The sequence below is a fragment of the Aptenodytes patagonicus genome, chromosome 3 (assembly GCF_965638725.1).
Source record: "Aptenodytes patagonicus chromosome 3, bAptPat1.pri.cur, whole genome shotgun sequence".
NCBI lineage: Eukaryota > Metazoa > Chordata > Aves > Sphenisciformes > Spheniscidae > Aptenodytes > Aptenodytes patagonicus.
The window spans coordinates 13,682,246-13,708,468 of record NC_134951.1 but is presented as its reverse complement, the minus strand read 5'-3'; the positions used below and the strand labels follow the sequence as shown (position 1 = coordinate 13,708,468).

The 26,223-nt window shown below is 41.8% G+C and overlaps 1 long non-coding RNA gene across 1 annotated transcript in view; it reads left to right on the top strand.

The window, feature by feature from the left end:
* LOC143157763 (uncharacterized) overlaps nt 1-24,100 on the top strand; it is a 104,105-nt gene extending 80,005 nt beyond the window's left edge. The window contains exons 5-6 of the long non-coding RNA XR_012994841.1: nt 19,303-19,410; nt 23,443-24,100. This is a non-coding gene — a long non-coding RNA (uncharacterized LOC143157763). The remainder of the gene's footprint in view (nt 1-19,302; nt 19,411-23,442) is intronic.
* The last annotated feature ends 2,123 nt before the right edge of the window (nt 24,101-26,223 follow it).

Sequence of the window (26,223 nt, the reverse complement as noted above, 5' to 3'; positions counted from 1 at the left end):
TTATGAGGAGCGGCTGAGGGAACTGGGACTGTTCAGCCTGCAGAAAAGGAGGCTGAGGGGAGACCTCATCGCTCTCTACAACTACCTGAGAGGAGGTTGTAGCGAGGTGGGTGTTGGTCTTTTCTCCGAAGTAACAAGCGATAGGACGAGAGGAAATGGCCTCAAGTTGCGGCAGGGGAGGTTTAGATTGGATGTAAGGAAAAATTTCTTTACTGAAAGAGTGGTGAAACATTGGAACAGGCTGCCCAGGGAAGTGGTGGAGTCCCCATCCCTGGAGGTATTTAAAAGACGTGTAGATGAGGCGCTTAGGGACATGGTTTAGTGGGCCTGGTGGTGTTGGGTTGACGGTTGGACTCGATGATCTTAGAGGTCTTTTCCAACCTCAATGATTCTAAAGGGGGGTAGATTGAGACTAGATATAAGGAAGAAATGTTTTATGCTGAGGGTGGTGAAACACTGGCACAGGTTGCCCCGAGAGGTGGTGGATGCCCCATCCTTGGAAACATTCCAGGTCAGGTTGGATGGGGGTCTGAGCAACTTGATCTAGTTGAAGATGTCCCTGCCCACAGCAGGGGGGTTGGACTACATCACCTTTAGAGGTCCCTTCTAACCCAAACTGTTCTATGATTCTATGATTCTATGAAAATGATTCAATTTCTCCCAGTGGAACAGGAAGACATATGGGGCCTCATTGAGCATGTCTTCTTTTAGCAGACTTGCAAAGCCATGAAGATTGTTTTCAGTTTGTCTTTGCTGAAACTCTCAAACATATCAGAGCAAAGGTAGTTATAGCTGTGAAGCTCTGGTGAGTTGTATCCGTCTTTTGTTTAACCAAACAAGTGAATTTCTACAGTTCGCAGAGAACTGTATTGGAAAACAATCCCTCTGGCTACTTCATTTCCTATCACACCTGCCATTTCCTGACACTTCACTCTGTCCAGATTGTTCAGTGGTTATTCAAAAAATGAGACTTAATTTACTTTCCCAGATATGATATGCTATTTCTGTGAAGGATCTTGTACCTCTGACATTTCAATTAGAGGGATGAAACATCAACATCCGACCTTTACTCTGCAAAGATGGAAAACTCTCAGCCTCTCACTTTCTGCTTTTGCTTCTTACTCACCCTTTCCACATAAGAAAAACTTCTATCATATTCGTGGCCATTGCTAGAACCAAGAATAACACCATAAATGGGATTTTGTAGCCTAAGCTTGGCAGTCCTTGTCCTTTGAGGTGACCTAGGCTATCTGAGACGTTTTCATGGGGCTTGACACAAAACCTGCAGGAGACACTTGCCTTCTGAAGGTAGAGTGGGAGGTCAGTGAGCTGTCCTAGAGCATCTCAGATAGTGATAAACTACGTTTTGGCACCTGGAGCTTTCACTATTTATCAGCTACAGGCCTATGATGCTTTTTGCTCTATATCAGATTTGGTTTGCACCCTCTACCCACCACATTTAGGCTCCACTGGTCTGTTCCAGATATTCTGTCCCTGCACAAGCTGAGTCCTTAACTGAATTACCGTAATGCCTAAAGGTGCTTAGAATAATGTCGTGGTTTAACCTCAGTCGGCAACTGAGCACCACGCAGCCGCTCACTCGCTCACTCCCCCCCCGGTGGGATGGGGGAGAGAATTGGAAGAACATAAGTGAGAAAAACTCGTGGATTGAATATTGAAATAAAATAATAATAATAATAATAATAATAATAATAATAATAATAATAATAATATAATACACAAAGCAAGTGATGCACAGTCCAATTGCTCACCACCCGCCGACCGATGCCCAGCCAGTCCCCGAGCAGCAGCCCCCCCGGCCAGCTTTCCCCAGTTTATGTACTGAACATGACATCACATGGTATGGAATGTCCCTTTGGCCAGCTGGGGTCAGCTGTCCTGGCTGTGCCCCCTCCCAGCTTCTTGTGCACCCCCAGCCTTCTCAGTCGGTAGAGCATGGGAAGCTGAAAAGTCCTTGGCTAGTGTAAGCATTACCTAGCAACAACTAAAACATCGGTGTGTTATCAACATTCTTCTCATCCTAAATCCAAAACACTGTACCAGCTACTAGAAAGGAAATTAACTCTATCCCTGCCGAAACCAGGACAATATCCACCCCTTATTCTATACCATCTACGTCATGCTTGTCTCATATTTTCCAGTACATTTTCATTAATCACCACCCCCTTTTTTTTATATATATATATATATATACACACACACAGATATCATTCCCTTAGTCTATGGGCCATCCCTCTAAAATGTTCGATGAGTTCATTTAGTCCATGACTTCAGGCTCCATCTGTCATAATAATCTTTCAGGGCAGGAAAAATGGAGGTGGTATGTGGTGTTGGATTGTTTCATGTTGAAGTCAGTTCTGGTACCATCATCACTGTGCTTTGCTTGGTTTCACTGAAGTTATTCTTCATTAGTCTGGGTGATTCTTATTGTAATAACATTAGTATGGCATATAATATTCTGTAGTACTTAACATCACATAATTCAGATCATTGGCTATTCTCACCCAAAATCAAATCCCCTTGAGGTACACATCGGACTTCCCCATCCTTCCACATTATCCACCAAGTGCACCCAGGTCCCTGAGCAAAAGCAATCCCACGGATGGGTCTGCCTCTGCCCGAGGCAGGAATAACCCAGACTGTTTTCCCCAACATATTTTTTATGTGTGCTACAGGGACTTTATTCCCATCTACAGTACGTAAAAGTTCTGACTGGGCAGGGTCTGCTCGATTGGCAGATCCCCTCGTGTTGACTAACCATGGTGGCCCATTTGCTTGGGCGACATATGACATCTTCCTTAAAGGGATACCTTTCCTTCACGCTTGACAAGAGTCGCCTTTAAAGGCTGAGGACTCGTGTCCCTTTTCCAATTGCTTTGTCAATGCCCCCTTCCCTAGAAAGGGATCCCAGCTGCTTGGCTTCCCTACCCTCTAATTCCAGGCTACTGGCCCCATTATCCCAGCATCGGAGCAGCCAGGTGACAATATGCTCACCTGGACGGCGGCTGAAATCTTTTCGTATACCTCGCAGCTCACTCAGGGATAGAGATCGGGTGGTCACTGCCTCGTTTATGAGTTCTTCCTCTTCCTCCTCCCCGATCAGCGGCCGGCTCTCCTCCTCCCGTTCTCGTGATGGCCCTTCTCTAGGGTCGTCTGTCTCGTATACTTCTTCCTCCGGTTCCCTTTTAGAAGAAGCTTCTTCCTCCCTTACTAAACGAGCCGACTTCCGCTTCCAAAATTCCTTCTTGTGTACAGGGGCGACTGATACCGGCACAGGCTGGTTCTTTGGTTCAGCCACAGGGCCTGTTGCCGGGGTTGGAGTGGCTGCAGTGCAAGTGCATGTCACCGGAGTCTGAGTGGCCGCAGTGCATGTCGCCGGGGTTGGAGTGGCCGCAGTGCATGTCGCTGGGGTCTGAGTGGCCGCAGGGCCTGTCACCGGGGTCAGAGTGGCTGCAGGGCCTGTCGCCGGGGTCGGAGTGGCTGCACGGCATGTCGCTGGGGTCGGAGTGGCCGCAGGGCACGTTGCCCGGGTCTGAGTGGCCGCAGCGCATGTCGTTTTACTGTCAGAGCCAGAGACCTTCTCTTCCCTTTGAGGGCACTGAATGGTGTTGAACAGGGCTCGGTAGGCATGGGCCAGGCCCCAGCACGTTGCAATGATCTGCATCTCTCTGGAGTTGCCAGGGTGACAGCGTACTTTGTCCAAGTATTCTACTAACTTTTCAGGATTCTGCACTTGCTCAGGGGTGAAGTTCCAAAACACTGGGGGTGCCCATTGGCCTAGGTACTTGCCCATCTTGTCCCACACACCCTGCCACTCATAATTATTCAGCCTTGGGGCAGATCTCTGGATGATATTCTTAAATTGCTTACCAACTTTAGACAAAACCAAAACAATATTCCCAAGAAGTATTAATAGAAGTATCTTAACTGCCCAAGGATGTTCAAAATACTGAAAAGTTACTGTAATGAAGGAGGAAACATCATAGAAGAAGGTAGTGACACTGCCATTCTGTATTTCCTCCGTAAAAAAACTCCCAGAAAAGTTACTGCAATTGCTAGCTGTCTCCACGAAATGGTCTCCGTGGTACAGTACCGGCTTCATTGCAAAATTTACATACCACACTAACGTCAAGGTCAATGTTCTAAAAACAAACCTCACAAGCGAGACATCACTATTCACTGCAGACCACAGCAAACTGCAAAAACCAACACCAGTCTTTAACATGTACAGCAAAAAAAGGAGCATGATGCAGGTTACACAAATCAATATCGAGAACAGAGAAACCAACATTGTGACCCACAACTATTAACAGATATAAGTTCCTTAATACACTCTGGTTAATCTGTTATTATCTCAAACCCTTCGTGCCCCACGTTGGGCGCCAAAAAGGACTGTCATATTTTAACCTCAGTCGGTAACTGAGCACCACGCAGCCGCTCGCTCACTCCCCCCCACCCGGTGGGATGGGGGAGAGAATTGGAAGAGCACAAGTGAGAAAAACTCGTGGGTTGAGATAAAAACAGTTTAATAATTGAAATAAAATGATAATAATGACAATAATACACAAAGCAAGTGATGCACAATGCAGTTGCTCACCACCCGCCGACCGATGCCCAGCCAGTCCCCGAGCAGCAGCCCCCCCAGCCAGCTTTCCCCAGTTTATGTACTGAGCATGACGTCCCATGGTATGGAATGTCCCTTTGACCAGTTTGGCTGTGCCCCCTCCCAGCTTCTTGTGCACCTCCAGCCTTCTCAGTCGGTAGAGCATGGGAAGCTGAAAAGTCCTTGGCTGGTGTAAGCATTACCTAGCAACAACTAAAACATCGGTGCGTTATCTATCAACTTTGTTCTCATCCTAAATCCAAAACACTGTACCAGCTACTAGGAAGGAAATTAACTCTATCCCTGCTGAAACCAGGACAAATAAATAATACACTGTGCTAATATTCACTGAAGATGGAGCAAGAACACTGAACTCCCCACTCAATACAGGAGGGCTTGTCTAGACCATGCTTTTGCCAAAAAAGGTTGAACCAGATGATCCTTGAGGTCCCTTCTAACCTGGTATTCTATGATTCCATGATTCTATGATTAATTCCCAAGGAGAGCAAAGGATGGGAACAGGTCCTCCAGCAGGATGCAATAAGGATGAGATGGCTCATTGGATTCCAACTCCAAAATAGAAAGTCCTTTCCCCAGTCACAGTGCGCTTGCATCCACTAAGACCCGGGTGACCTAATACACGCACAGTCTGTACATCTGTCATCACAGCTTCTCATTTCTCTGGTAGTTGCTTCATTCATTCTCTGGTACCTGCCAGTGTTAGCACCTGAGGGAAATACCTGAGTTGAATATGGCCCATTGCAATGAGCGAAGGGCAGTTTTGGAAACAACTATAAAAGAAGTAACATCTACTCACAATTAGGTATTGGTGTGTTACTGTAACTTTAATAGCATCACTTGTCACTAGTGAGTTTGCTCTAATGTTACAAAAAAACTCCAGTACTGAATAATAGCTGCATTCTAAGAGTACACATGTAATATTTCTACCTGAAATATGAATATAATAGAAATTTTTCCATCTCTATGAAATTAGATATCATAATTTAAGATAATTTTGGAGCATGACGTTGACTTTTTAATTAAATAATAGCACACAGAGATGAAAGTCCAGCTAATTCCAGTGAAACATCCCAAATGTATCTTCTGTCTAACCTGTTCAATAAGAAAGAAACATCCATTCTTATATTTTTCATTAAAATACTTTCTTTAAATCCTTTGCTTGTTGATTGTGTCACTTGGACATAGCATTCTTTTTAGTTTGAGCAACCAGATATATTTTCTTCAGGGACCAGCATCTCTCTTTGTTACTTTCCTCATTTGATTTACTTCAATTATTATGCCATCCATCTAGTGGGTTTCCTTGTATGATCTTCTTTGAATATTTTCACACAGCAATCCTAAAATAGATGGAGATGCATAGTGGCCTGTATGTAGAACACACAGAAAGTAGCAGGGAGGGATCATTTATGAAATCTAATTTAACAGTATGTTGGTTAATGTTTGGATACTGCCTGTTTCTGTTCTGCTCATTGCAGTCTGTTGTTTTTCAAGAAGTAGTTGCTTAGGATCTGCAATGCAGTAAGAGTCATTTTCTTTGTTTTAAATCCCAACACAATTCTTTCCATATATATATATATATGGAAAATGTTTCTAGTATTCTTTTTAGAGCACAATTTAGAGGTGTTAGTTGTTAATGAATAATGTGTCTGGAGACATTACAGAAGTTAGTACACTAAATGCATAAGATAAACATTTTTGGCTGAAAGAACCCACTGAAGACACAGAGCAGTTTTGAGATGCATATTATTCAAATCATGCCCTGAAATGAACCATTGCAATGAGTTTTCTGATGGCACAGCATGCAAAATAGTTCTTGCCCCCAAATGATGCTAAGTTGTTATTTCACATCATGGAAACCCCACCAGTCTGTTGTACTGTCTAAATGTAAATGATTTACAAACATAAATAATGAATGACTCTCTGTTTTGTCAACTTATGGAGTATACTGATTCTGATTACAATAACACTATAGTAAAAGATGATATATTGTTTCTTTATTGAGAAAGTAATCATTTCCTTTGCTTTACAAAAGAAAAACACAACCCCATATATTAGTTCCAACTAGCTTGTACTCTAAAAGCTAAATATTAAAAACAAATTACTAGAATGAAGTAATTCAATGAAGCAATTATTTCTGTTTATATACATTAAGTGAAGCCTCTAGGGTGTTTTAAGCTTGCAATCCAGTTGAGGATTCAATGACATTCAGCAGAGGAATGTGATAGAGTAGGAGATGCAATTTTGCACAAAGGGAAGGCATTAGAAGAATGGTTAATTTAAGATACCTCTCAACACTAGTATTTTCTACTTTTCACAGATGCTCAACTGCTCACTAAATAGTGTGATCCTTTTGGCTATAGGAAACTTCAATAAAATTAAAGTGTCATATTGTAGCACTATGAAGTCAGTGCAGCAAGCAAGGAGAATATAGGGGAGAGTCAGACCACCTTCTTCTGTTGACCAACTTGGGTGACGCAGTGAACTGAAAATAGGTATCTGGAGCTAGTAGGGTGATTCAAAGTGAATTACCTAAATGACCACCTAAGTTTCCTGCACACTCATTGGAGAAACTTTGGTTTCAGACTAATGATCTTGAACTTTAAGAACAGCGCTTAAAGCTGGCCAATGAGATATATAGTAATGTATCAGATCACTTGCTCCCTTTACAGGGAGTAAAAAATGGCCACGTAACAGTTTGCCTCCTTCTGCTGAGGATTCAGAGTGTCAGGTCCTCTTCAAAAAGCACATGCATGCACAGACAGGGAGCAGCAGAACAGCTTGTGAAAGAGATCAAGGATCAAGGCCAACAACGCTCATCCGCTATGGATCAAATATATCTGCAACCAAAAGAAATTCAAATCCCCGTTCACCCATTCCTCAAAGCCTATTATATAAAGGTGGAAGGAGCAGGAAAGTTATTCTTCACCCTTGTCCCTGAGCCTGGGGGACTCTGCAACCAAGAATTCAAGAGTCATAGCACAGAAGAAAAGCAAATAAGAAACTGTGGACACACTCTAGTAGGTAGGACAATGAGCCAAAAGGGAGAGGATATGAGCAATTTAAAGATAAAAGGCCTTTATTAACTTTGTTTTGCCCATGCACTCCCCAAAAGAAGTTACTGCAATAAAATTCCTTCATTTATTCCCACAAAGCCTGACAATGCTTCTAAATAGGACACCATACACTTCAGTAGGGATTTGCTGCGTAGCTTCTATTATATGTTTCACACTGAAGGATTACACTTGTTTCCTGCAAATGTGACTGTTATTAGTGTGCAAAGGGGTGAACGAACAGATGGGAGAACAATAAATGGAGAAGTAGAGAGGATTCCTTTAGAAACCCTGAGATCCTAAGGGATTATTTGTGGAGTTAATTTATTTTCCATAATAAAGGATGATGATTAAGCAGAATTGACAGATAATGAGAGTTAGAGACTTAGTTCACTTGAATTCAAATGGAAATTAAATGTGAAACTGAATTTAAAATTACATTATGAGGTGAAAATTGGAAGTATATTTGGTACAATATCACCCAACTCCTATTGTTCCATCCATGTTAATCTCTACTTTTAGTTTGAGAAATAAAACTTACAAGCTACTGTATTACAGATTGAGCAGGTGACAGGGACTGGATCCAACATAACTACAAATACTTACCTGAATGTGACCCTAATTATTTCTAAAATTTATTCATTAAATGTGTGGATATGACAAACTCAGGCAAACATATAAAAAGTGTATTGCACTGTTTAAAGCTGGCACAAAATGTGTTGCTTGGTCTATATAAAAAAACAATTATCTCTTGAATGTTCTTCTAAAATACCTGTAGGAGAAAGTTCTAATGTGGGATATTTGGATATACACATGGTCCTTAATTTAGAAGGAAGCAAGGTACAAAAAAATATAAATAAATTTTTTAATTCACCATAAAGCCAGAAAATTGTAGAAAATACTACAATTGGCCCAGAGTACTATTGGGCCAATAACAGAAGCAACTGAATAGCAAACTGCATATAAACTGTTAAAACCTGGACAAAGATAATGTTGTGTCAGAAAAAAATATTAAATGAAATATTGTAAAGGCATTAAATATGGAATATTTTTTTCCTTTCTCTAGTGGCTTCAACAACATTTTCAACATGACCTGATAGACCAAGTCTAATTAGAAAAAATAATTAAACACATTAGTCAACTTTCTGAAGTCCAATAAATTTGCTAGTGTGGATTCCTGCACAAGCACTGCATGTGGATAACTTCAGAAAGTCAAACTTCATTCCACAGTTAATCACTAACTTCATCTTGAACAGTAAACTTGCAACAGTTTTATCCCCTAAGCTCAGTATTCTGTAAGACATATATAGAACTGGATGTTTATCTTTTTTGAGTTTGTGAAAAAATAGATAAATTGTGAAGAGAATGAACTTTTTTGAAATCTCGGAAGTTATATTTAATGAAACTCTATGAAAACTTGCAAGACTCAAAAAACATTCTGGTTGATGGTGGAATGGAAAAGAGTGTGCAGTAAAGAATATAAGAGTAGCTGAAATAAGTAGGATCAACAGTCCATCTGGACAAGTATCTTGTCCCTGGCACTGGACAAGTAGCAGATGCTGAGAAGGATTACAACCAAGAAAGCATAACATGAGACTTCCTAGTACATTCTCTCATCATGCAGCAGACTGTGCCTCAAGAGCTGCCTAATCCACAGCTATTTTCTTTTTATTTAATGCCTTCCGATGCCTTCTCCCTCCATGATTTCAAAAAACATGTTTTGAACCTATATTAAACTTTTAACCTCTGCACATCCAAGGGAAGTTTTGTAATGTAACCATGCCTGTGAGAAGAAGTGTCTCCTTCTGCTTCTTTTGAGTCTGTATTTTGATAGTTTTAATTGGTGTATTCTACCTCTTATGGAAAGGACAGGGAACAATCAATCCTTATTCATCTTTCTGCTTTTTATCTATCAAACGACTTCTCAGTTATCTCATCCTAGCTGAATTGTCTTATTCCATTTAGTGGTTATGCAGTCAAAGGCCCATCCACACTTTTGATCCTCCATGTCATCTTTCCAGTTGGGATGTGTTTCTTCTGAAAGGTAGGGAACATACCTGCCTCCAAATGCAGTTGCACCATGGAGTTATACAACACCATGGTGATGCCTTCTGACATGGTGTCTATTCCTTTCCTATTAATTCATAATGTTTCACTTGCTTTTTGACTGTTGCTGAGTACTGAGCTGATTTTTTTATGCAATGATGATTTGTGACTCAAAGATCGAATCTCTGAGCAGCAATAGTTAACTCAGAACTTACCCCTGCAAATGCAAAAATTGTACTTTTATTTTTTCTGTATGACATATTATGTTTGAGTTTTGTCAGCAGTCTGTTGCCTAGTGATTAAATATTGCAAACATCTGCAGTTCTCCACCATTAGCCATCATCTTTATTATCCCAATTAAGTCTCATAAGCAAATTTTGTCACCTTATTATTAATATTCATAAATATGTCAAACAACACAGGTCACAGGTCAGACCTCCATGGACTCCATGAGCTACTTCCCTGCACAGTGAACACTTTGAAAGTCTGTTAAAACTAGATATTTTTCAGGTTATCGCAATTTCTTGAACACGCTGATAAGAGATAACCTGAAGTTAGCCGTCTAGTCTCAGAATTGTTATTAAGGGAACAATTCATCTCATTCAAAGAGAAGTGCCTAAATTGGCTCTAGCCATCCCTACACATTCAAAGGAGGTGTCTGTCCCTCTTCACTGACTTCAGAGAACCTGGATGACTAGCCTAGACCAGAACTTAAGCTTTCAGGTGGGTAAAATGAAGAGAGATGAATCCTGCCCTTCTGATGAATACTTTCCTCCATTACAAAAATTCCGTCAAAAAAATCTTTGGCTAAAGCAAGCGGCTGGAAAAAAGTTCCCTTACAATGCAGTTTGATTTTTTATTCTCTTCATAATCAATAACTTCTATTTCTGTGTTTTGTTGGGGTTTTTTTTTTCCTAATTGGCAATAACCATTAAACCCATATAACTTTGTCCTGGTTTTGGCAGGGATAGAGTTTAATTTCCTTTCTAGTAGCTGGTACAGTGTTTTGGATTTAGGATGAGAACAAAGTTGATAACGCACCGATGTTTTAGTTGTTGCTAGGTAATGCTTACACTAGCCAAGGACTTTTCAGCTTCCCATGCTCTACCGACTGAGAAGGCTGGAGGTGCCCAAGAAGCTGGGAGGGGGCACAGCCAAACTGGCCAAAGGGACATTCCATACCATGGGACGTCATGCTCAGTACATAAACAGGGGAAAGCTGGTCGGGGGGGCCGCTGCTCGGGGACTGGCTGGGCATCGGTCGGCGGGTGGTGAGCAATTGTACTGTGCATCACTCGCTTTGTGTATTATTATTATTATCATATTATTATTATCATTTTATTTCAATTATTAAACTGTTTTTATCTCAACCCACGAGTTTTTCTCACTTGTGCTCTTCCAATTCTCTCCCCCATCCCACCGGGTGGGGGGGAGTGAGCGAGCGGCTGCGTGGTGCTTAATTGCTGACTGAAATTAAACCACGACAGTCCTTTTTGGCACCCAACGTGGGGCACGAAGGGTTTGAGATAATAACAGATTAACCAGAGTGTATTAAGGAACTTATATCTGTTAATAGTTGTGGGTCACAATGTTGGTTTCTCTGTTCTCGATATTGATTTGTGTAACCTGCATCATGCTCCTTTTTTTGCTGTACATGTTAAAGACTGGTGTTGGTTTTTGCAGTTTGCTGTGGTCTGCAGTGAATAGTGATGTCTCGCTTGTGAGGTTTGTTTTTAGAACATTGACCTTGACGTTACTGTGGTATGTAAATTTCGCAATGAAGCCAGTACTGTACCACGGAGACCATTTCGTGGAGACAGCTAGCAATTGCAGTAACTTTTCTGAGAGTTTTTTTACGGAGGAAATACAGAATGGCAGTGTCACTACCTTCTTCTATGATGTTTCCTCCTTCATTACAGTAACTTTTCAGTATTTTGAACATCCTTGGGCAGTTAAGATACTTCTATTAATACTTCTTGGGAATATTGTTTTGGTTTTGTCTAAAGTTGGTAAGCAATTTAAGAATATCATCCAGAGATCTGCCCCAAGGCTGAATAATTATGAGTGGCAGGGTGTGTGGGACAAGATGGGCAAGTACCTAGGCCAATGGGCACCCCCAGTGTTTTGGAACTTCACCCCTGAGCAAGTGCAGAATCCTGAAAAGTTAGTAGAATACTTGGACAAAGTACGCTGTCACCCTGGCAACTCCAGAGAGATGCAGCTCATTGCAACGTGCTGGGGCCTGGCCCATGCCTACCGAGCCCTGTTCAACACCATTCAGTGCCCTCAAAGGGAAGAGAAGGTCTCTGGCTCTGACAGTAAAACAACACGCGCTGCGGCCACTCAGACCCGGGCAACGTGCCCTGCGGCCACTCCGACCCCAGCGACATGCCGTGCAGCCACTCCGACCCCGGCGACAGGCCCTGCAGCCACTCTGACCCCGGTGACAGGCCCTGCGGCCACTCAGACCCCAGCGACATGCACTGCGGCCACTCCAACCCCGGCGACATGCACTGCGGCCACTCAGACTCCGGTGACATGCACTTGCACTGCAGCCACTCCAACCCCGGCAACAGGCCCTGTGGCTGAACCAAAGAACCAGCCTGTGCCGGTATCAGTCGCCCCTGTACACAAGAAGAAATTTTGGAAGCGGAAGTCGGCTCGTTTAGTAAGGGAGGAAGAAGCTTCTTCTAAAAGGGAACCGGAGGAAGAAGTATACGAGACAGACGACCCTAGAGAAGGGCCATCACGAGAACGGGAGGAGGAGAGCCGGCCGCTGATCGGGGAGGAGGAAGAGGAAGAACTCATAAACGAGGCAGTGACCACCCGATCTCTATCCCTGAGTGAGCTGCGAGGTATACGAAAAGATTTCAGCCGCCGTCCAGGTGAGCATATTGTCACCTGGCTGCTCCGATGCTGGGATAATGGGGCCAGTAGCCTGGAATTAGAGGGTAGGGAAGCCAAGCAGCTGGGATCCCTTTCTAGGGAAGGGGGCATTGACAAAGCAATTGGAAAAGGGACACGAGTCCTCAGCCTTTAAAGGCGACTCTTGTCAAGCGTGAAGGAAAGGTATCCCTTTAAGGAAGATGTCATATGTCACCCAAGCAAATGGGCCACCATGGAGAAGGGTATCCAGTTTCTAAGAGAATTAGCTGTGCTGGAGGTGATTTATGATGACCTGAACAATGAACAACTATCCAAAGATCCAGACGAAGTCAAGTGCACACGACCCACGTGGCGGAAGTTTATAAGGAGCTCACCATCGTCATACGCCAATTCATTGGCAGTGATGACCTGGAAAGATGGAGAGGAACAAATGGTGGATGAATCGGCTAGTCAACTCCGGCAATATGAGGAAAGTCTCTCTTCCTCCCTCATCTCAGCTGTGGAGAAACTGTCCCGGGAGATCCAGCAACTCAGAGAGGATAGGTTCTACTCCTCACCTGTATGGACCAGTATCTCGGCTATTAGAAGTAAGCGTTCTTTTGCTCAAGAGAGAGAATATAAAGGGTACACACCACGGGGCACCCTATGGTTTTATCTGCGTGACCACGGAGAGGACATGAGGAAGTGGGATGGGAAACCTACTGCAGCCCTAGGGGCACGGGTACGTGAATTGCAAGGGAACACAATCACAAGAAAGAGGTTCTTCCAGGAAAATTGCTGCTCCAGTTTCCAGCGGGCAGTTCCCCAGAGAGAGTAGAAGGGCTGATCTTACTCTTGATCTTAATGAAGAAACTTCTGACTCGTACGTACAAGAAATGAGAAACGAGTACTGTGATGAGGATTAGAGGGGCCCTGCCTCCAGCCAGGGGGAGGAAAGGGACAACCGGGTTTACTGGACTGTGTGGATTCGGTGGCCTGGCACATCAGACCCACAGAAGTATAAGGCTCTAGTGGACACCAGTGCACAGTGTACCCTAATGCCATCAAGATATATAGGGACAGAACCCATCTGTATTTCTGGGGTGACGGGGGGATCCCAACAGCTAACTGTATTGGAAGCCGAAGTAAGTCTAACTGGGAATGGGTGGCAGAAGCACCCCATTGTGACTGGCCCAAATGCTCCGTGCATCCTTGGCATAGACTACCTCAGGAGAGGGTATTTCAAGGACCCAAAAGGGTACCGGTGGGCTTTTGGTACAGCTGCCTTGGAGATGGAGGAAATTAAACAGCTGTCCACCTTGCCTGGTCTCTTGGAGGACCCCTCTGTTGTGGGGCTGCTGAAGGTCGAAGACCAACAGGTGCCGATCGTTACCACCACAGTGCACCGGCGGCAATATCGCACCAACCGAGACTCCCTGATTCCCATTCATGAGCTGATTCGTCGACTGGAGAGCCAAGGAGTGATCAGCAAGACCCGCTCACCCTTTAACAGTCCCATATGGCCAGTGTGGAAGTCTAATGGAGAGTGGAGACTAACAGTAGACTATCGTGGCCTAAATGAAGTCACGCCACCGCTGAGTGCTGCTGTGCCAGACATGCTAGAACTTCAATACGAATTGGAATCAAAGGCAGCCAAGTGGTATGCCACAGTTGATATTGCTAATGCGTTTTTCTCAATCCCTTTGGCAGCGGAGTGCAGGCCACAGTTTGCTTTCACTTGGAGGGGCGTTCAGTACACCTGGAACCGACTGCCCCAGGGGTGGAAACACAGCCCCACCATTTGCCATGGACTGATCCAGACTGCACTGGAACAGGGTGGAGCTCCAGAACACCTGCAATACATTGATGATATCATCGTGTGGGGCAACACAGCAGGAGAAGTTTTTGAAAAAGGGAAGGAAATAGTCCAAATCCTGCTGAAGGCCGGGTTTGCCATAAAACAAAGTAAGGTCAAGGGACCTGCACAGGACATCCAGTTTTTAGGAATAAAATGGCAAGATGGACGTCGTCAGATCCCAATGGATGTGGTCAACAAAACAACAGCCATGTCTCCACCAACTAGCAAAAAGGAAACACAAGCTTTCTTAGGCGTCGTGGGTTTTTGGAGAATGCACATTCCAAATTACAGTCTGATTGTAAACCCTCTCTATCAAGTGACCCGAAAGAAGAACGATTTCAAATGGGGCCCTGAGCAACGACAAGCTTTTGAACAAATTAAACGGGAGATAGTTCATGCAGTAGCCCTGGGGCCAGTCTGGGCAGGACAAGATGTAAAAAATGTGCTCTACACTGCAGCTGGGGAGAATGGCCCTACCTGGAGCCTCTGGCAGAAAGCACCAGGGGAGACTCGAGGTCGACCCCTAGGGTTTTGGAGTCGGGGATACAGAGGATCCGAGGCCCGCTATACTCCAACTGAAAAAGAGATATTAGCAGCATATGAAGGGGTTCGAGCTGCTTCAGAAGTGATCGGCACTGAAGCACAGCTCCTCCTGGCACCCCGACTGCCGGTGCTGGGCTGGATGTTCAGAGGGAGGGTCCCCTGTACACATCATGCAACTGATGCTACATGGAGTAAGTGGGTTGCACTGATCACACAACGGGCTCAAATAGGAAACCCCAGTTGCCCAGGAATCCTGGAAGTGATCATGGATTGGCCAGAGGGCAAAGATTTTGGAATATTGCCAGAGGATGAGGTGACGCGTGCTGAGGAGGCCCCAATGTATAATGAACTACCAGAAAATGAGAAGCAATATGCCCTGTTCACTGATGGGTCCTGTCGTCTTGTGGGAAAGCATCGGAGGTGGAAAGCTGCTGTGTGGAGTCCTATGCGACAAGTTGTAGAAACGGCTGAAGGAGAAGGTGAATCGAGCCAATTTGCAGAAGTAAAGGCCGTCCAGCTGGCTTTAGACATTGCTGACCGAGAAAAGTGGCCAGTGCTCTATCTCTATACTGACTCATGGACGGTGGCAAATGCCCTGTGGGGGTGGTTGCAGCAATGGAAGCAGAGCAACTGGCAGCGCAGAGGCAAACCCATCTGGGCTGCCACATTGTGGCAAGATATTGCTGCCCGGGTGGAGAACCTGGTTGTAAAAGTCCGTCACGTAGATGCTCACGTACCCAAGAGTCGGGCCACTGAAGAACATCAAAACAACCAGCAGGTGGATCAGGCTGCTAAGATTGAAGTGGCTCAGGTGGATCTGGACTGGCAACATAAGGGTGAATTATTTCTAGCTCGGTGGGCCCATGACACCTCAGGTCACTAAGGAAGAGATGCAACATACAGATGGGCTTGTGATCGAGGGGTGGACTTGACCATGGACACTATAGCCCAGGTTATCCATGAATGCAAAACATGCGCTGCAATCAAGCAAGCCAAGCGGTTAAAGCCTCTTTGGTATGGAGGACGATGGTTGAAATATAAATATGGGGAGGCCTGGCAGATCGATTATATCACACTCCCACAAACCCGCCAAGGCAAGCGCCACGTGCTTACAATGGTGGAGGCAACCACCGGATGGCTGGAAACATATCCCGTGCCCCATGCCACCGCCCGGAGCACTATCCTGGGCCTTGAAAAGCAAGTCCTATGGCGACATGGCATGCCAGAAAGAATTGAGTCAGACAATGGGACTCATTTCCGAAACAACCTCATAGACACCTGGGCCAAAGCGCACGGCATTGAGTGGGTGTATCACATCCCCCATCATGCACCAGCCTCTGGGAAAATTGAACGATACAATGGACTGTGAAAGACTACACTGAGAGCAATGGGTGGCGGGATGTTCAAACATTGTGATACGCATTTAGCAAAGGCCACCTGGTTAGTCAACACGAGGGGATCTGCCAATCGAGCAGACCCTGCCCAGTCAGAACTTTTACGTACTGTAGATGGGAATAAAGTCCCTGTAGCACACATAAAAAATATGTTGGGGAAAACAGTCTGGGTTATTCCTGCCTCGGGCAGAGGCAGACCCATCCGCGGGATTGCTTTTGCTCAAGGACCTGGGTGCACTTGGTGGATAATGTGGAAGGATGGGGAAGTCCGATGTGTACCTCAAGGGGATTTGATTTTGGGTGAGAATAGCCAATGATCTGAATTATGTGATGTTAAGTACTAATTATAGTTATAATAGTTATACTAATAATACACAGATATACTAATAATACTAATAATATTATATGCCATACTAATGTTATTACAATAAGAATCACCCAGACTAATGAAGAATAACTTCAGTGAAACCAAGCAAAGCACAGTGATGATGGTACCAGAACTGACTTCAACATGAAACAATCCAACACCACATACCATCTCCATTTTTCCTGCCCTGAAAGATTATTATGACAGATGGAGCCTGAAGTCATGGACTAAATGAACTCACCGAACATTTTAGAGGGATGGCCCACAGATGAAGGGAATGATATCTGTGTATGTGTGTATATATATATAAAAAAAAGGGGGTGGTGATTAATGAAAATGTACTGGAAAATATGAGACTTAAGCATGATGCAGATGGTATAGAATAAGGGGTGGATATTGTCCTGGTTTCGGCAGGGATAGAGTTAATTTCCTTCCTACTAGCTGGTACAGTGTTTTGGATTTAGGATGAGAACAAAGTTGATAACGCACCGATGTTTTAGTTGTTGCTGGGTAATGCTTACACTAGTCAAGGACTTTTCAGCTTCCCATGCTCTACCGACTGAGAAGGCTGGAGGTGCACAAGAAGCTGGGAGGGGGCACAGCCAAACTGGCCAAAGGGACATTCCATACCATGGGACGTCATGCTCAGTACATAAACAGGGGAAAGCTGGCCGGGGGGGCCGCTGCTCGGGGACTGGCTGGGCATCGGTCGGCGGGTGGTGAGCAATTGTACTGTGCATCACTCGCTTTGTGTATTATTATTATTATCATATTATTATTATCATTTTATTTCAATTATTAAACTGTTTTTATCTCAACCCACGAGTTTTTCTAACTTGTGCTCTTCCAATTCTCTCCCCCATCCCACCAGGTGGGGGGAGTGAGCAAGCGGCTGCGTGGTGCTTAGTTGCCGACTGAAATTAAACCACGACAACTTCTTTGAAGCGGATTTTTTTTTTCTTATTCCTAATCATTACTACTGAAGTAGTTGGGTCATTTGTATTTAAATTAGACTTAATTTGATGTATTCTAGAAATTAAAATATACTTGATATTTATCAGACATCAGCTGGATTTGGATGAGAAAGGCTGAATCTATATAACAAATAAACCCAACAAACACACAAACATCTCAGATACTAAATTTCAGACCAGGCTGACCCATGCCATTACTAAAACTAACGCTTTACCTTTGCATTTGTAAGCAAATGTTTTGTATTATAAAAAGCATTACAACTAGTTACAGACAAGAATAATATCATAAGCCACATAATAATGGGAACCTTTGGACTCACTTAAACTGAATTTCAGTCTGATTTCTAGAATTCTTTCAGTTAGCTTATGCATCAGGAAAAAGGCCATAGTTACAAATTCTGTGTGAAGAATGTGTGAGATCCCAAAGGGAACTGGGATATCAGCATTACAATGCAATGCGCTGCTTCTATCAGTCACATGCAGAGAGTGATCTTTAGCTTCAGTAAATTCATATATTCCAGAAGACAAGTGAGAATATTGCTACTGCAAAGTGGGAAGTGGGAAGTACTGTGGGAGAAACACCACACCACCACCACACCCTCTGCCCCCCCAAAAAAAAAAGGAAAAAAAAGGTAAGATATCTCTTACTCCCAGTTGTGGAGAACTGAGAAATGTCTGCATTTTACTTATTATCACAGTTAAATGCACAATATCTGCATAAAAATGCAGATAAGTGTAATTCAATATAGATTTCCGATGGCTTCCTTGCTAACAAATATATTATTATAGGGGCGTTCAGGAATCAAGAGAGGAAACAAAACAGCCAAGGCACAAAATATCCCAACGCAAACTAGAAAGTCTAATATCTATTATGTAATGATCCTATTCCTCAATATATTAGCCTATACCTGCACTTTTTGTCCCAAGGCTAGAAGTATGGGCAAGAATTAGTTTATATTAGATGAAGGTATACCTACATTTCAGATCTCTGTCCCTGGTTATTTAGATAACATCTATCTAGGTGAGGCAGAACCTTGCTTTCGCACCTCTTTCCTCAAGCTGTATATGCATTTTTATCAGATCACCAGAGCAAAATACAAAAACAGTCCAGGGAGCTGTTTTCTTCTCTTCCCAAGTAAGTTCCCAAATCCCTTGTCTGCTTCCTGCTTTCCTTCTGGTCCTGCTGCTCATCCACCGGGGAGCAGTTCTGAATACTTCAGTCCCACTGAGATTTTGTTTCTTTTATCTTTCCTTGCATATAAGTTCTTGGAAACTCTATCTCACATAACCCTCATTACACTGAAAGATTTTTGTAAAGTATTAATGTTTGCAGAGAAGAGGATAAATGGTAACTTTTTAAAAACATCTTGTAATACTCAAAAATAGGGGAAAAACCCTAAAATGTCTGCAAGCAGAAAACACAAACCCCACACAATATAAAAGAGTTTCTGCAGGAGTGAATTCTGGAAATCAGTGTGGCTGTCCTTCCACCTGCCCACTTTTTTTTTCTACTTTCCATCACTTGCAGAGTCAAACTGAATATAATATCATTTTTTCCAGATGTCAACCCTCTTCAGAGCAGCAGAACATCACTCCAAAAAGTTGTGGAGCCATGGCCTTATCTTTTGAAAAGCGTATGCCTCAGGGACTGGAAAAGATCTTTGGAAGGTACATCTTACCTTTAAGCTGTAACATCAAGGTCTTAAAGGCAAAGGAATTTTGGATTTTAGAAAAATCTTCACAGGGCTGCATCAAAAAATTGACTGAGCAAGTTGATCTAGAGGACATAGGGAGGGTGTGAACTTTAGGCCAAGAGCAATTAAAATGGCTGCAGTGATGTTTCAAATGGTGTTAGAGAAAAGAATAAACAAGAGGTGGGATGAGTTTTCACTTCAGTCTAAGCTTCTAGTGGCATAACCATTTTTAAAGGTACAAGAACCAAGTATGAATATTTTAGATGCTGTCCTTCATTCAGAGCCAAGATTCAAACAAGCAATATAAGGGACAAATTACTTATGGGATATCAGGTCTCGAGAGGCTCACTTCAACCAGAAAACAGAACAAAGCAACTCTCAAGTCAATGTGTACACAATGCTTTAGTCAAGTAATGGACAGTGTATGTGTCAAAGCTGATGTTTATTGAAGTCCTGAGTTTTGGTGAAAGTTTTCTTAGTCAAAGAAGATGATGTATGAAACATCATTAATTCAACTGATTTCTACAGTGATTGTTTATAATTGTAATTAAACTGCCAGATGACAAAATACTCAAAACTGAGAAAAATACAGAAAAAGAAACATGGTGGGAAGAAATTACTGTTAGAACAGAGAAGGGCAAAAAGGAAAGAGAATATTACAATGCTTTTTAAGTAACAATATTACAATGCACATAAGTAACACCATGCTTTTCTTCAATAGCTTTTATGAGGTAATCTAAGAGCTAATTTCTGAAATTCTAAATATTGACTGTCCTTGCCTGTAGAAATTTGCATTCTGTCCTATGAGCACAGGAAAGCTACACTAAAGAACAGTCATCTGGTATGTCTATTATTGAAATTTTCCTCTGTTAATTTCTCTTCTTTTTAAAAATCTGTAACTAGGGAGTAGGGGAAAAAATAGGAAAATTAGAAGAAGTTGGAACACTTCAGATATACCTTATATTTCTATGTAAGCATATGGGAAGTATTGCTTATAATTTTTTGTTTGTTTGTTTATTGTAGCAGATAAGAGTCCTAGGTTTAGATCAACCCCCCATATTTACTGTATGAAGATGATCCTCTGGAAAGCACTTACCTGAAGAGTTTAAAACAACATTCTGTATTATTAGATGCAAGGTCTAATCATGCTTAGTCTTTATTAGGGAATGGAAAGTTTCGGTCCTTGGGCTCTTCTGCTTTTGGAAGCTAAAACCAAGGGTTTCAGAAGCAATTTGTGACCTTGAATGTCCAAGTCAGATCCAGCAAAACTGGTTGTATGAAATTTTCTTTTCCTGAAAATTTATTTTTATGATTTGAATGCCAGAAGATGAAGGTAACCAAAATCATTTATTGATTCAGTGTCACATTTCTGAGGGGTTTTTAAAGTGTAAATTCAAACTCAAGACACCTTTGAGTTGCTGGGTTTTTTTAAGACCTGAGTCCATAGTGATTTTAAAACAAACTGGTGGAAGTTGTGAACAGTCAGCACCTATGAAAGTCAGGACTGATCTGTAGGTAAAGTATGAAGAGAAAATTAAATTGAAGAAACTATTGCAGACATCATTTGGAACTGTTGACCTTAGCTTGGCATTCAATTTGTGCTTTACATGCATGTTAAACATATAAAACCCAAAGACACAAAGAGAAGAATAGTAGAGGAGTAGAACAAAAATGGGAATAAAGAGAAAAATAAAAGAGGAATAAGACACTTGTTAAGAGAGAAATTTCATTAACAATGAGCTGCTCCAAATGTTTCTGTCTCTCTCCATCTGAGAGCTGTCATCTCAGGAAAGATTATAAATGTAGAAAAGAAATTGCAATGCCAACCTCTTGTGTTCTTTCCCCTACACTCATACAGAATAAAGGTTTTCTAACACAGGTTCCTTCAAACCTCCCTGAAGTGCAACAGAAGTTTATTCAAACTGAGGAGCAATTGCTTGTTTGAACACACCAATTTATTTTCAATGTGAAGTATAGGACAGTCAAGGTGAAGTGGTGACTCTCAAATTCATTAAGGAAAGCAGAACTGCAACTCCAAACTGACATGTTGACTTAAGGTACAATCATCTGAACCCAAGGTAACCTTTATTCTAATACATCATCAGAAAAAAAAATCCAAAAGTGTGTTCACATTTTGCAGTTTGTTTATTCAGATAGAAACAATGCTGAAGAACTGTATGTTCTCAAAACAGGGTTTATGATATGAAACAAAGTTTAATTCTTGCATGTTTTCCTGCATAGAATCATAGAATCATGGAATGGTTTGGGTTGGAAGGGACCTTAAAGATCATCTAGTTCCAACCCCCCTGCCATGGGCGGGGACACCTTCCAGTAGACGGTTGCTCAAAGCCCCATCCAACCTGGCCTTGAACACTTCCTGGCATGGGGTATTTCCCCTTAAAAATTCAATACAGACAATTCCCTGCAGTGTTCAATTAAATTCTTCTTCATCTCAGAATCTGCTTATTTGTGTTTTACTACAAATAATTCTGACCAGTTTTTTAAAATGTAATTCACATCTGATGATTTATTTTCTGTTCTACTACTGCTCCATAGGAAAGAAAAATTAGGGTGGTATTTTCAAACATGGAGACATTGAACTTTGATGACTAAGTGACTGTCCTAGCTCTCCTTGAAAGTATTTGGACATTAGCAACTGATATAAAACTGGACTCTCTAACCTATTCTGGAAGTTGTAGCTGTTCAGATTCCAACCTTGGCTTTAATAGCTTTATTTTGTGCACCTATCTTCTAAGCAATTTTAGGGTCCTGGGAAGCCAATGCTCATAAAGTTAGTTCCTAAGTTTGTTTATATTTACTGGGGACACGTCAGAATATATTGATGGTTTCCTAAAGCTGATTTTGTTTAGCTAAATTTAGGGGCCTATTTTGAGTGGAAGATCACACTGGAGGAGTACTTCTAGCTTCTCTTCACTGCTTATACTGGTCTTTACTTTTGCTCCTCACCAAAACTTGGAGGTGAGTTGGAGTCTTTGTAAAAGGTGTTGATACCTATTGCTGTATTTTTGTTAAGACCAATCTCTTGCTGTTAAATTCCAGTGAAAATTAAAATAAAAAAGATGAAAACAAACTGATTAAGCTGAGAGCACTTCAGTGCATTCTGCATAATTGTTAAACATTTGTAGAGTTAAGTCTTCCTGTTAGAAATGCATTAGCATTTAATAAAGATGCAGCACTTTGTTTTTCATTTTGAAAAACCTTAGGCCATAAAAGTAGAGATATGAAGCAGAGATGTAATTACAGTACATCAACCGGCAAAGTCACTACACATTTGATTTCTTGATCATAATTGTCTATCTGAAATACAGTGAAGTTCTGACATGCAAAGTGCTTTCCATTTCAAGTGTTTGACTTTTTAGGGAGATAATATTTAAGACAGAGTATGCACATCTTGTTGCCATGGATACAAGAATATTGAATTTATGAGCAAAACAACAGAGTTTGAAAACTTGAAATCAAAATGAAGTTAGAAATTATTTCAGTTAGACAACATAACGAGCTCAGAATACACAGCAATGGATGATGTATAATAACAAAACATAGAGCAAGATGAATGTTGCTGTGGGTGACTTATTTTCTTATATTGTCTTCCGGTAAGAAAACACCAGGATCACCAAGTTAAGAAAAGCCTGCATTCAAGTAAAATGCAAAGAATGGGAAAGATCATTCACCTGATTTGTGTTTTGTAAACAGGATTAATATTCTGCCAATATAGGCTTTTCCTTTGTTTGCAATAGCATAAAAGCAGCCTAGTTTTAACTTAAATATTTAGTATATATTCCCTAAATTACTGCTTGAAAACAAACATTTTCCTTTCTCTTTCATATTAGATATTTCTAGAATTCATATTAAATTATCTAAATATATTGTTTTCCTTGAAAAGGGGATGCATGGAAGTTCCTGTGGTCAGTAGCTACAGCCACACCAGAATCACCTAGCTGTGGAACAAAGAAATGTCTTTTCTGAGATGCTGCTATTTTCTCAGTTTTTAGGGACTGAATTTGCATGCTCAGCTTGCCAGATGGAGAAGAATATGCCTGCATGATAGCAACTTCCAAGAAGACATCCCTCAGCCCCTTCCCACTGCTATTTGGAAATAGATGGGTAACAACTTTCCATATCTTTCAACAGAGCCAATTTTTCCTTTGCTAATTATGCTTCTAACCTGTGTTTTCATTTGAGAGGATGGATGTCTTTGAGGTGAATGCTCTATGTTGAAACTGCAAGGACGCCATGCTGTCTCAGGTTGCCTATGACAATGACAAACTGCTTGGCCTCACTTTGCTGCAATTCTTCTGACAGACCTTTATTGCCCACGTTACCTCTGACAGTCACGTCACCTAGATGTGTACGAAGTATAATCTCTTACAACCATATTTCTCTAGTCTTTTTATACCCTAAACAGTGAGCGTGAAGGAAGAAAGATTCACCTCGAGAAAAAGACTAAGACATTTAGTGGTCTATGTTTTTAAATCTCCAGTGCAGTCAATTGACATTGAATGCATATAGTCAGAGGTATCCAGAGAGGGATTAAACCCACTAGACACGAGAGCAGGACTCAGGTGTGCAACAAAGAAGGCTGTTGTCATTTGAGACATCCTGTAGAACCCAAGCCATCTCCAGGGAGCTTAGCAAATCTGGCAAAGTGAGGCCCAGCCTCAGCTTAGGTGCCAGGCACTCCCACTTTTTTGTTAATAGTAATTCTCATAGGTTTGATCTGGAACCGGTTTTACATTTCAAACGAGTCTACAATTACCCATCACTTAAACCCCAGACTATAGTCACCTTGATGGGGGAAGGATAGCACTCATAAGCTGTGCAATGTTCTACGTTACATAACTAGATGATTCTTATTTATTATTTAGTAACTCAAAGTATATCTATTTTTCCTTTGAGCAGACTGGAGTGGTTCACCAGACAGGAAGGAGAATGCAAAATATAACACATGAGTAGGAGTCAAGAGCTGCAGTGGCATGCTGAAAACTGTTGATTTATCAAATACATCTCTCTGGTTTTAAGAAAACTATGTTTTAACACTGTATGTGCATGACTGGTAAGTTCATCAGTTCTGCCTCTGTGAACAGTAGAGGTTTATGTGTTTGGTGCAGAACAGAGCACTGAAGACATTTGTGTCACCCTAATCATTTTGGTTACATCAGTCACCTGAAAGATAGACACTCCCTGTATTACCTCAGTCTTTCATTCTCAATTAACATAAATGAAGGAAAAATTCCATGGACTTTTACTACTTTGGAAAGGTTTTTTAAAATACTTTTAAACCAAAACTAAAGTGTATTAGGAGCATTTGGCATACATACCCACTGGTAAACATATTACAGTTGCTCTAATTCTGCATTCATATAATTATTTATTCAGCTCTTCAAGAACTCCTGGTTTTAAAGTAACTCCATTTGTAGCTGTGGCAAATTATATAATTTCTTCCTTGATTTCATTAACTGAATAATAGTATTATTAGAATTCCACACACTAGATGGCAAGGCTTACTTAAGACAACTGATGGGAAGCAGTGGACAAATGTAAGAATTACTGTTACCTGAAATTTCACATTGCTTGAATAGATGGAAATGTTTTGCTTGATCATGATTTTACGTAAGGAAAGTGATTGTAATATCAGTGACTTTCATATTCAAATAGATATATTGTCTTCTTTTGGTTGTGAATTCAGTAAGCATTCCTTTAGGTCTGTCAATAAAGAATTGCTGAAGCAGAGCATATTTGACAAAGAACTGTAATTTGGTTTGTTGTGCACTGTTCAGAATAAATCCAATAATTTTCATAATGCAATGTCTATGTAATGGAGATATCTGAATGTGCCTTTGGTGACAATATTGATATACACTATATAGTAATTAACAGCCTTAACAATGGATCAAGGTTCACAGTGCTTGAAAGCTATCAGTACAAAATGAAATGCTGAGCCCTGCTTTCATCCATTCATGCATGCTCAGCAAAGGAAGATTTACAAGGGTTGAGGAGAAGGCTGTAGGTATCTCATTAATGCTGGTTCTTGCAGGGCACTTTCTGCCGTATGACAAAGAAAGGCTGGATCATTGCAGGTGCCTGCTTTGTCCTATAGGAATTAAAATTGTGGAAGAAAGAAATAAAATAAGTCATCAGTGAAATAATATTCTGGAGACTATTTACCCTATGCAAGTTTAGGCAGGAAAATTAGTCAGCTCCTTTCCTTAACCTTATCATATTCACAGGACACCTACATGGGGCGGTCCCAGCTTCCAGCTGCCATTGCAGAAGGACACAGGTCTCATGTATTTGCTGTGCCATAACTGCCAGCCTTTTGCATTTGGTACCTCTGGTTAGGCAGCCCTGAGCAGGTTAGGTACCTGCCTAGCCTAAGGCAACTGAATCATGTATTAGAAATCGTCTCCTAAAATCCACTGGTGGTATGGCCATGGTTTCCTTTGGCAAAGAGTTTAGACACCTATAATCCCATAAAGACAACTATGTACAGGTATCAAAATGCAGGTGTCTTAACCCTCAGCTGAGTCCTACCTCTAAATTTAGGTGAGATAAATCCCATTGTCAGAGATAAACCCCCTTCATTATAAAGGTTGAACTCAGCCTTTCTGATGCCTTCTAAGTTCTATGGTGGGACTGTGCTGGGAAGTTCAGGGGCAGAGCAGTCTGTTTATAAAAAAAGGATTGATCATGAACATCATTTTTAGATTACTTAGCAGTCATGCCTTTTGTGACAGATTTGGGTATGACCCAGTTAGACAGTGAAGCT